The following is a 9,983-nucleotide window of genomic DNA, read 5'->3' on the forward strand; positions in this document are numbered from 1 at the left end:
CTAGCTCAGTGGGCTGTTCGGGATAGCCGCGGTGAAATCGCGGCATCCCGAACAGCTGACAGGACAGCGGGAGGGCCCCTACCTGCCTCCTCGCTGTCCGATCGCCGAATGACTGCTCAGTGCCTGAGATCCAGGCATGAGCAGTCATGCGGCAGAATCGTTGATCACTGGTTTCTTATGAGAAACCAGTGATCAACATAGAAGATCAGTGTGTGCAGTGTTATAGGTCCCTATGGGACCTATAACACTGCAAAAAAAAAGTGGAAAAAAAAAGTGAATAAAGATCATTTAACTCCTCCCCTATTAAAAGTTTGAATCACCCCCCTTTTCCAATAAAAAAAAAAACACAGTGTAAATAAAAATAAAAATAAACATATGTGGTATCACCGCGTGCAGAAATGTCCGAATTATAAAAATATATCATTAATTAAACCGCTCGGTCAATGGCGTGCGCGCAAAAAAATTCCAAAGTCCAAAATAGTGCATTTTTGGTTACTTTTTATATCATTTAAAAATGAATAAAAAGTGATCAATAAGTCCTATCAATGCAAAAATGGTACCGTTAAAACTTCAGATCACGGCGCAAAAAATGAGCCCTCATACCGCCCCATACACGGAAAAATAAAAAAGTTATAGGGGTCAGAAGATGACAATTTTAAACGTATTAATTTTCCTGCATGTAGTTATGATTTTTTCCAGAAGTCCGACAAAATCAAACCTATATAAGTAGGGTATCATTTTAATCGTATGGACCTACAGAATAAAGATAAGGTGTCATTTTTACCGAAAAATGTACTACGTAGAAACGGAAGCCCCCAAAAGTTACAAAACAGCGTTTTTTTTTTTCAATTTTGTCGCACAATGATTTTTTTTCCCGCTTCACCATAGATTTTTGGGCAAAATGACTGACGTCATTACAAAGTAGAATTGGTGGCGCAAAAAATAAGCCATCATATGGATTTTTAGGTGTAAATTTGAAAGAGTTATGATTTTTTAAAGGCAAGGAGCAAAAAACGAAAATGCAAAAACGGAAAAACCTCCGGTCCTTAAGGGGTTAAACAGATTTGTAAATTACTTCTATTAAAAAATCTTAATCATCCAGTACTTATTAGCTGCTGAATACTACAGAGGAAATTCATTTCTTTTTGGAACACAGTGCTCTCTGCTGACATCATGACCACAGTGCTCTCTGCTGACATATCTGTCCATGTTAGGAACTGTCCAGAGCAGCATATGTTTTCTATGGGGATTTTCTTCTACTCTGGACAGTTCTTCCTCATGGCTGGCGCATAGCAAATGGGGTGCCAATATCCAAAAGGTAACCTCAGGAATTATAGACCTGTTAGTTTAACCTCTATAGTATAAAAATTGTTTGAGGGCTTTTAAGAGATGCTACAGTGGGGCCAGAAAGTACTTAGTCAGCCACCAATTGTGCAAGTTCTCCCACTTAAAAAGATGAGAGGACTGTAATTTTCATCATAGGTATACCTCAACTATGAGAGACACAATGAGAAAAAAAAATCCGTAAAATCACATTGTCATATTTTTAAGAATTTATTGGCAAATTACAGTTCAAAATAAGTATTTGGTCACCTACAAACTAGCAAGATTTCTGTCTCTCACAGACCTGTAACTTCTTCTTTAAGAGTCTCCTCTGTCCTCCACTTGTTACCTGTATTAATGACACCTGTTTGAACTTGTTATCAGTATAAAAGACACCTGTCCACAACCTCAAACAGTCACACTCCAAACTCCACCAAAGAACTGTCGAAGGACACCAGAATCAAAATTGCAGACCTTTACAAAGCTGGGAAGACTAAATCTGCAATAGGCAAGCAGCTTGGTGTGAAGAGCAATTATTTGAAAATGGAAGACATACAAGACCACTGATAATCTGCCTCGATCTGGGGCTCCACGCAAGATCTCACCCCGTGGTGTCAAAATAATCACAAGAACGGTGAGCAAAAATTCCAGAAACACACAGGGGGATCTAGTGAATGACCTGCAGAGAGCTGGGACTAAAGTAACAAAGGCTACCATCAGTAACACACTACGCCGCCAGGAACTCAAATCATGCTGTGCAAGACATGTCCCCTTGCTTAAGCCAGTACATGTTCGGGCACATCTGAAGTTTTCTAGGGAACATTTGGATGACCCAGAAGAGGATTGGAAGAACGTCAAATGGTCAGATGAAACCAAAGTAGAACTTTTTGGTAAAAATTAAATCATCATGTTTGGAGTGAGATTTTGAGTGAAAACCTCATTCCATTAGCAAAGGCATTGAAGATGAAACATAGCTGAGTCTTTTAGCATGACAATGATCCAGAACACACTGCCGGGGCAACGAAAAAGTGGCTTCGTAAGTAACATGTCAAGGTCCTGGAGTGGCCTAGCCAGTCTCCAGATCTCAACTCCATAGAAAACCTTTGGAGGGAGTTAAAAGTCCATGTTGTCCAGCGACAGCCCCAAAACATCACTGGTCTAGAGGAGATCTGCATGGAGGAAAGAGCCAAAATACCAGCAACAGTGTGTGAAAACCTTGTGAAGACTTACAGAAAGCGTTTCACCTCCTGTCATTGCTAAGAAAGGGTATATAACAAAGTACTGAGATGAACTTTTGTTATTGACCAAATACTTCTTTTCCACCATAATTTGCAAATACATTTTTTGAAAATCAGACAAGGTAATTTTATGGATTTTTTTTTCTCATTCTGTCATAGTTGAGGTATACCTATGATGAAAATTACAGGACTCTCATCTTTTTAAGTTCTCTATAGTAGAGAACACAACAGAGAACAGGGCACTGTTACAAATAGACCTGGATAGGTTGGAGGTTTAGCTCAGTGGCAGATGAGGTTCAACACTGATAAATGTAAGGTTATGCATGGGGAAACAAAATCCGGGCTGGGATTATGTATTAAATGGAGAACACTCGGGATGACTGACATGGAAAAGGACTTAGGAGTTTCAGTGCACAGTAAATGTATCTGTAATGACCAGTGTTGGGAAACTGCTGCCAAGGCAAATAAAATCATGGGGTGCATCAATAGGGGCATAGATGCCCCCAACATGAAAATAATTCTACCACTGTACAAATCACTAGTCAGACCACACAGAGAATACTGTGTACAGTACTGGGCACCAGTGTACAAGAAAGATATAGTGGAGCTGGAGAGGGTTCAAAGATGGGCAACCAGAGTAATACAGGGAAAGGGAGGACTACAGTACCCAGAAAGATTATCAGAATTAGGGTTGTTTAGTTTAGAAAAAAGAAGGGTTAGGGGTGACCTAATAACTATGTATAAATATATCAGGGGACCGTACAGAGATCTCTCCCATGATCTATTTATACCCAGGACTGTGTCTATAACAAGGGGGCATCCTCTACGTATGGAGGAAAGAAGGTTTCTACACCAGCACAGACTGGGAATCTTTACTGTAAGAGCAGTGAGACTGTGGAATTCTCTGCCAGAGGAAGTAGTCCTGCTGAACTTAATAAGAGAGTCCAGGAGGGGCCTGAATACATTTCTAGATAGTAATTATGTTGCTGGTTATTTTCACTGGAAGTAGGACGTTGACCCAGGGGCTTATTCTGATTCGTCTGGAAGATATTTTTCTTCCTAAAATTAGGGAAACTGGATTTTCACTCTCCTCTGGATCAACACTTTAGGGATACAGGCCGAACTGGACAGATCTGCCGTTTTCTAGCTTTACAAACTACGTAACTAATTTTCACACATTTTTTTCCCGATAGATAACATTCTCAGAATAAGTCTCCATACACCATATCTATTCAATGAGAAACAATACGCCCACCCCCATTGTTTGCCTAATATTACATTGTACAATAAATTATTCTGCTTGCACTATTTTCACTGAATATCACTGACAAGCTGAAAGATTTCTTCCAAGAACTAATACTGTCTTCATCTTAGGGACCAGTGTTCTAAAAATCTCATTTTTAAGACATCCATAAAGACTCCTTACATCTCTGTTTTGTTATATTTTGGCTTGAGACTGCTCAGCATATGAATCACTACTCTAAAAACAAATATGATTCTATTGTCCGCATCTATTTATATGTCTCAATGACGTTAGTAGGCATCATGTTTCTCCTAAGTGGTATCAGGGACTCAACCAGACAAATGGTCAGAGACTGATGCCATATATAGCATAATCCTTTTCTAGCATTAAAAACATAACATGCCCATTTTTACACACAATAGTCCATGAATCTGTGCGTTTCATGCCATGTATTATACAATGATGCCTCTCTGTACAGGTCAGCGGGATACAGACAAGTGTATGTGAGCAGTGATACGTGTATTGTGTGCATCGCTGATCACTACAGTATGTTCATGATTCCTGGCACTTTTTGACCTGGACCGGCAAATTTAGAGCTACCAGCAGTACCTACAGTACAGTGAACAGTACTGTACCTACGAGAGCAGAGGGTCTGGCAATATACAGAAGTCGCTACTCCAGTACATTCTTTCCATGGTTGGCTACACTGGTAGTATAGCCCACCATGGAAACAAAGTAATGCACTGCTGATTTGTTTGGCTATGTCTTCATCTCTTTGAGTGTGGACCAGTTTGAGACTCATCCTCATTGGTTCCGGATGGTAGAACCACCAAAACTACTGCTGGTAACTATGTTAAACTTCTCATAAAGCCTGAGGCAGATATACTTAAACTGTCTAATATTAATATTATTTGGTAAATTTAGTACATCTTTAGACAATTTTGTGTCATTTTACACTGACTATGTTGTTGGTTTCATTTGTACCATAATTGTGGAACCTTTTATGGCCTATGATCACACATCTCAAGCCATGTCCTTCTCCAGGTAAGCCATACCCCCTTGTCAAGCAAGGTGCAAAAGTGTCTAAAAAGTGTCTTAAAAGGGTATTTTGCCCCTATCCAAAGGATAAGATGTCTGATCGCGTGTGGTCTGCCCACTGGGACCCCCCGCGATCTCTGGGCCAGCACTGCGGAGTTCTGAACACAGAAGCTTGAAGTTTCCATGTTTGTGATGCCCCCTCCATTCATGTCTATGGGAGGGGTGTGATGGCTAGTACACAGCTGTCCCACCTCCTCCCATAGACATGAATGGAGGGGGCTTAACGGCTGTTGTCGCCCGTGATCCAGAACAGTACGGAGTTTGCTCCATGCACAAGATAACTAAGGTGTCATACCGGAGAATGGGGGGGGGGTGGCTCACAGCTAATGGACCCCCGCGATCAGGCATGTTATCCCCCATCCTTTGGATAGGTTATAAGATGTTTAGGGGCGGAGAGACCCTTTAAGCACATGATAACTGTCATGCCATGTCAGCCCAGCACCCTGGGCTTTAAGGACCCATGACGCAGGAGTACGTCATGACATTTTCCGGTCTCTGCAGATCACGAGGCGGAGATTGGAATGGCATGCCTGCTGAAATCCCCCCCCCCCCCATGTCAGTGATCACAGAAAATCGCATGTCAATTCAGACATGCGATTTTCTCCTATTCCGGTCTGATCGGGTCTCTGGTGACCCGATCACCCGGAAAATTGTGATGATCGGAGCTGTCAGTGACAGCCCTGATCATCTTGCAGGGTAGGGGTGAAGTCGCAATGCTGCAATCTCCTCCTATCCCCTGCCATTAGTCAGAATTGATTCTGACCAATGGCAAAGCAGGACAATGGGTTGCCATGACAACCCCCTGTTCTGGCCACCCCTGGATGTCGAGGGGATCGTGGGAAGAAGATGGAGGCCGGGTACCTTACCTGAAGATGCCTGGGAACAGCTGATCGTCGCTGGAGACTGCTGAATCCTTGCTCAGGTAGGAAAGCAACGGGGGGGGGGGGGGGATTGAAAATGAAAGTAAAGTGATCTTTACTGTGGCAACCACTAGGAACGCCAAACTGCAACTCCCAGCATGCCCTGGGCATGCTGGGAGTTGTAGTTTTGCAACATCTGGAGGGTCACAGTTTGGAGACCACTGTTACAGTGGTGCCCAAATGGTAGCCCTCCAGATGTTGCCAAACTACAACTCTCAGCATTCCTAGACTGCCCGGGCATGCTGGGAGTTGTAGTTCTGTAACATCTGTCCCTTCCGATTTAGCAATTATCATGACATTTTTGAAAATTGCTGCTCTACTTTGAAGCCCTCAAATTTTTTCAAAAAGCAAAAATATGTCCATTTTATGATGCCAACATAAAGTGGACATATTGTATTTGTGAAGAAAAATAACATTTATTGGGAATATCCATTTTCCTTATAAGTAGAGAGCTTCAAAGTTAGAAAAATCTTAAATTTTCTAAATTTTCATGAAATTTTGGGATTTTTCACCAAAAAAGGATGCAAGTAACGCCGAAAATTTACCACCAAAATAAAGTAGAATATGTTACGAAAAAACAATCTCAGAATCAGAATTCTGAGATTGTTTTTTTGTGACATATTCTACTTTATTTTGGTGGTAAATTTTTGGCGTTACTTGCATCCTTTTTTGGTGAAAAATCCCAAAATATCATGAAAACTAAACTAAAAGCATCCCAGAGTTATTAATGTTTAACGTGACAGTGTTCAGATGTTCAAAAAATGGCCGGGTCCTAAGGTTTAAAATGGCTGGGTCCTTAAGGGGTTAACAGAATTCTGATGCATTTGCTGAAATAGATCTTCCCCAATATGCTGGTTTCAACTAGGGGGCTTCTAGATGGTAGACATAGGATGGGTCACCAATAATGCACTCTTGCCCAGTTCATTTTTATACAGGGCAAGGGCAGACCTTTTTCTGGGTAAAATAAACCCTAGCTACCAGTCTGGTTATAACCACATAGATCCATTTGCCTGTATCCAAAATACAACCATATGTCTATGTGCTAGATTACCAAGAGTGAATAGAATTGTTCTATAATATTTTTAGATTTGTCTCTGTACACAATGAAGACCTGATCTTACAGACAAAAATTGTGAACCCATTGGGAGACATTTATCAATGGTGTCAGTGAACACATCCCCAATTGCACCAAATTTACCATAATGGAACATGCAGGATAAAATACTGTGTATAATATACATCTTTAGTTACATGGAGGCAAGGTTAAAGGGGTACTCTGGTGAAAACCTTTTTTCTTTTAAATCAACTGGTGGCAGAAAGTTAAACATATTTGTAAATTACTTCTATTAAAAAATCTTAATCCTTCAAGTACTTATTAGCTGCTGAATGCTACAGAGGAAATTCCTTTCTTTTTGGAACACTGATGACATCACGAGCACAGTGCTCTCTGCTGACATCTCTGTCCATTTTAGCAACCATGCATAGCAGATGTATGCTAAGGGCAGCATGGTGGCTCAGTGGTTAGCACTGCTGCCTTGCAGTGCTGGAGACTTGGGTTCAAATCCCACTAAGGACAACAATAAATAAAGAGTTATTATTATAATAATGTTAGCAGAGAGAACTGTGCTCGTGATGTCATCAGAGAGCATTACAAAAAGAAAATAATTTCCTCTGTAGTATTCAGCAGCTAATAAATACAGGAAGGATTAAGATTTTTTTAATAGAAGTAATTTACAAATATGTTTAACTTTCTGCCACCAGTTGATTTAAAAGAAAAAAGGTTTTCACCGGAGTACCCCTTTAAGGCTAAGGCTACCAGGTTAAGGCTAAGGCTACCAGTAAACCTACATTATCGTCTTCCCAATAATACAGTGTGTAAAATAGACAGGGTCAGCTCTGCTATATCTGTACTTTTCTTATCACTGTCAACGACTAAAACCCTGAATGACCGGGTCAGTAAGAAAGCAAGTTTCATTAAAATAAATGGACACAATGTAGCGGAGAAAGAGACATATGTTGCATTAAAGAAAGAGAATACATCTACTTTGCCTTTGAAAGGATACAAGATGTATTAATAGCTATATTGTAAATCATAATATATGTCAGGAATTACTCATCATGCAAATGATAAGCTCCATTACACTCTGGAAATAGATGGTGTTATATAACCAGAAGACTCCCGCTTCCCTTTATGTAAGTGACAAAAGTTACTGAACAATGAAGCAGTTTTATACAAGTTAATCCACGGAACAGCAGTAATGATCAGTAATGATCACGCCCTACAGATATACGGAATAAAGATATCTCACTTCATGTAACCATTGGCTGGAAAGCCCTTGTGCAGCTGTTAATAGAGAGGTCCCATACAGACGTATGAATACGGGAACCATGTGGCCAAGACAAGGGATCATGGGGCAATATCAAAATTTCGATAGGGCCTCTATGCTTTGATGTATGGTTTACACCAGTGGTCTCAAACTGTGGCCCTCAAGATGTTGCAAAACTTGAACTCCCAGCATGCCCGGACAGCCTTCGGCTGTCCGGGCATGCTGGGAGTTCAAGTTTTGCAACTTCTGAATGGGGTCCCAGTTATAGACCACTGGTTTACACTATTCAGTGACTAGGTGATAAATGTTTTTCTTTGGGAAAACCCCTTAAAGAGGTACTCCGCCCCTAGACATCTTATCCCCTATCCAAAGGATAGGGGATAAGATGTCTGTTCACGGGGGTCCACCGCTGGAGACCCCAGCGATCTCCCTGTTGCACCCGCCATTCGTATAGAGTGCCGGGTGCAGCGCCGGAGGCTCGTGACGTCACGGTCATGCCCCGCTTGTGACATCATGGCCACGCACCCTCAATACAAGCCTATGGTAGGGGGCGTGACAGCCTTCTCACATAGACTTGCATTGAGGGGGCATGGCCGTGACATCACGAGCGGGGCGTGACCGTGACATTACGAGCCTCCGCCCCGCATCACCAGTCAGCCGTCACAAAGCAAAGTTCGCTCCGTGCACTGGATGTCTGGGGTGTCGCAGCCTTTGGATAGGCGATAAGATGTCTTAGGGCCAGAGTACCCCTTTAAATAAAAATGTTACACCCTATAACCGATCATCGGCACTATCTATAATGTCTTCCAAAGAGTTCCAAAGGTGGAATCCATTCCTATCAAGCATTTATGGCATAGCCTGTGGATGTCATGTGCATGAGCGTCCTTGAAACGCGTTACATGTAAAATAAAAAACTTTTAAACTACTCACCTTGGTTGTGGACAGCGCTGTAATATCCCTATCACCTGTGCACCGGAAAAGTGCACAATCTTCAATGTGCTATGGTCGGAATACTAATTTTAGCTCCTTTGGATAAGGGAGAAGATGTCTAAGGGCGGAGTACCCCGTTTAAGGTGCATCACCAAATTGAGCTTACCTGGCTACGTTTCCCACCTACTGAACCAGTATATAGACAAGTGGTATCTCAGCTCACCTTCTCAGCCAGAACCCTGCACAGGGGACGGTGTGAACCAACACCGGAAAACAAATGGAAGAAAGTAGGAGTCAAGCGCAGGTTCTTGTGCAATAAGAACTAAATCTTTATTTTCACCACGACAAGGCGGGATACAAGTGACGCATTTCAGCCAGTATTACCAACCTTACTAATACTAATGTGCTCAGGGGGTCGAGGCATTTTCCACCCTTTTGAATGACAATCAATTAGGACTTAAATTTATGTTAACGCATAGTGGGGAACATATTTCTTTTTTTAGATCTTAATTTGTCTTTTGATGCCACCCTTGGAAAAATGATTACATCCACTTTTCGTAAAGCAACAGCTTCCAATACTATTTTGCATTCTGCCTCTTGTCATCCTCTCCACATCACCAGGAATCTTCCTGTGGGAGAGATGATAAGGGCCAGAAGGAACTGTTCATCTTTGGAACTTTTTGATATTGAAGCTGATAATATAGAAAAGCGTCTTGTTCATAGGGGTTATCCGAAGTGGAACATGAACAAAGCCACATCTGTTACTATTAAAGGGGTATTCCAGGAAAAAAACTTTTTTTTACATATCAACTGGCTCCAGAAAGTTAAACAGATTTGTAAATGACTTCTATTAAAAAATCTTAATACCTTTCAGTACTTATGAGCTTCTGAAGTCAAGGTTGTT

Source organism: Hyla sarda, chromosome 5, assembly GCF_029499605.1.
Source record: "Hyla sarda isolate aHylSar1 chromosome 5, aHylSar1.hap1, whole genome shotgun sequence".
NCBI classification, from domain to species: Eukaryota; Metazoa; Chordata; class Amphibia; order Anura; family Hylidae; genus Hyla; species Hyla sarda.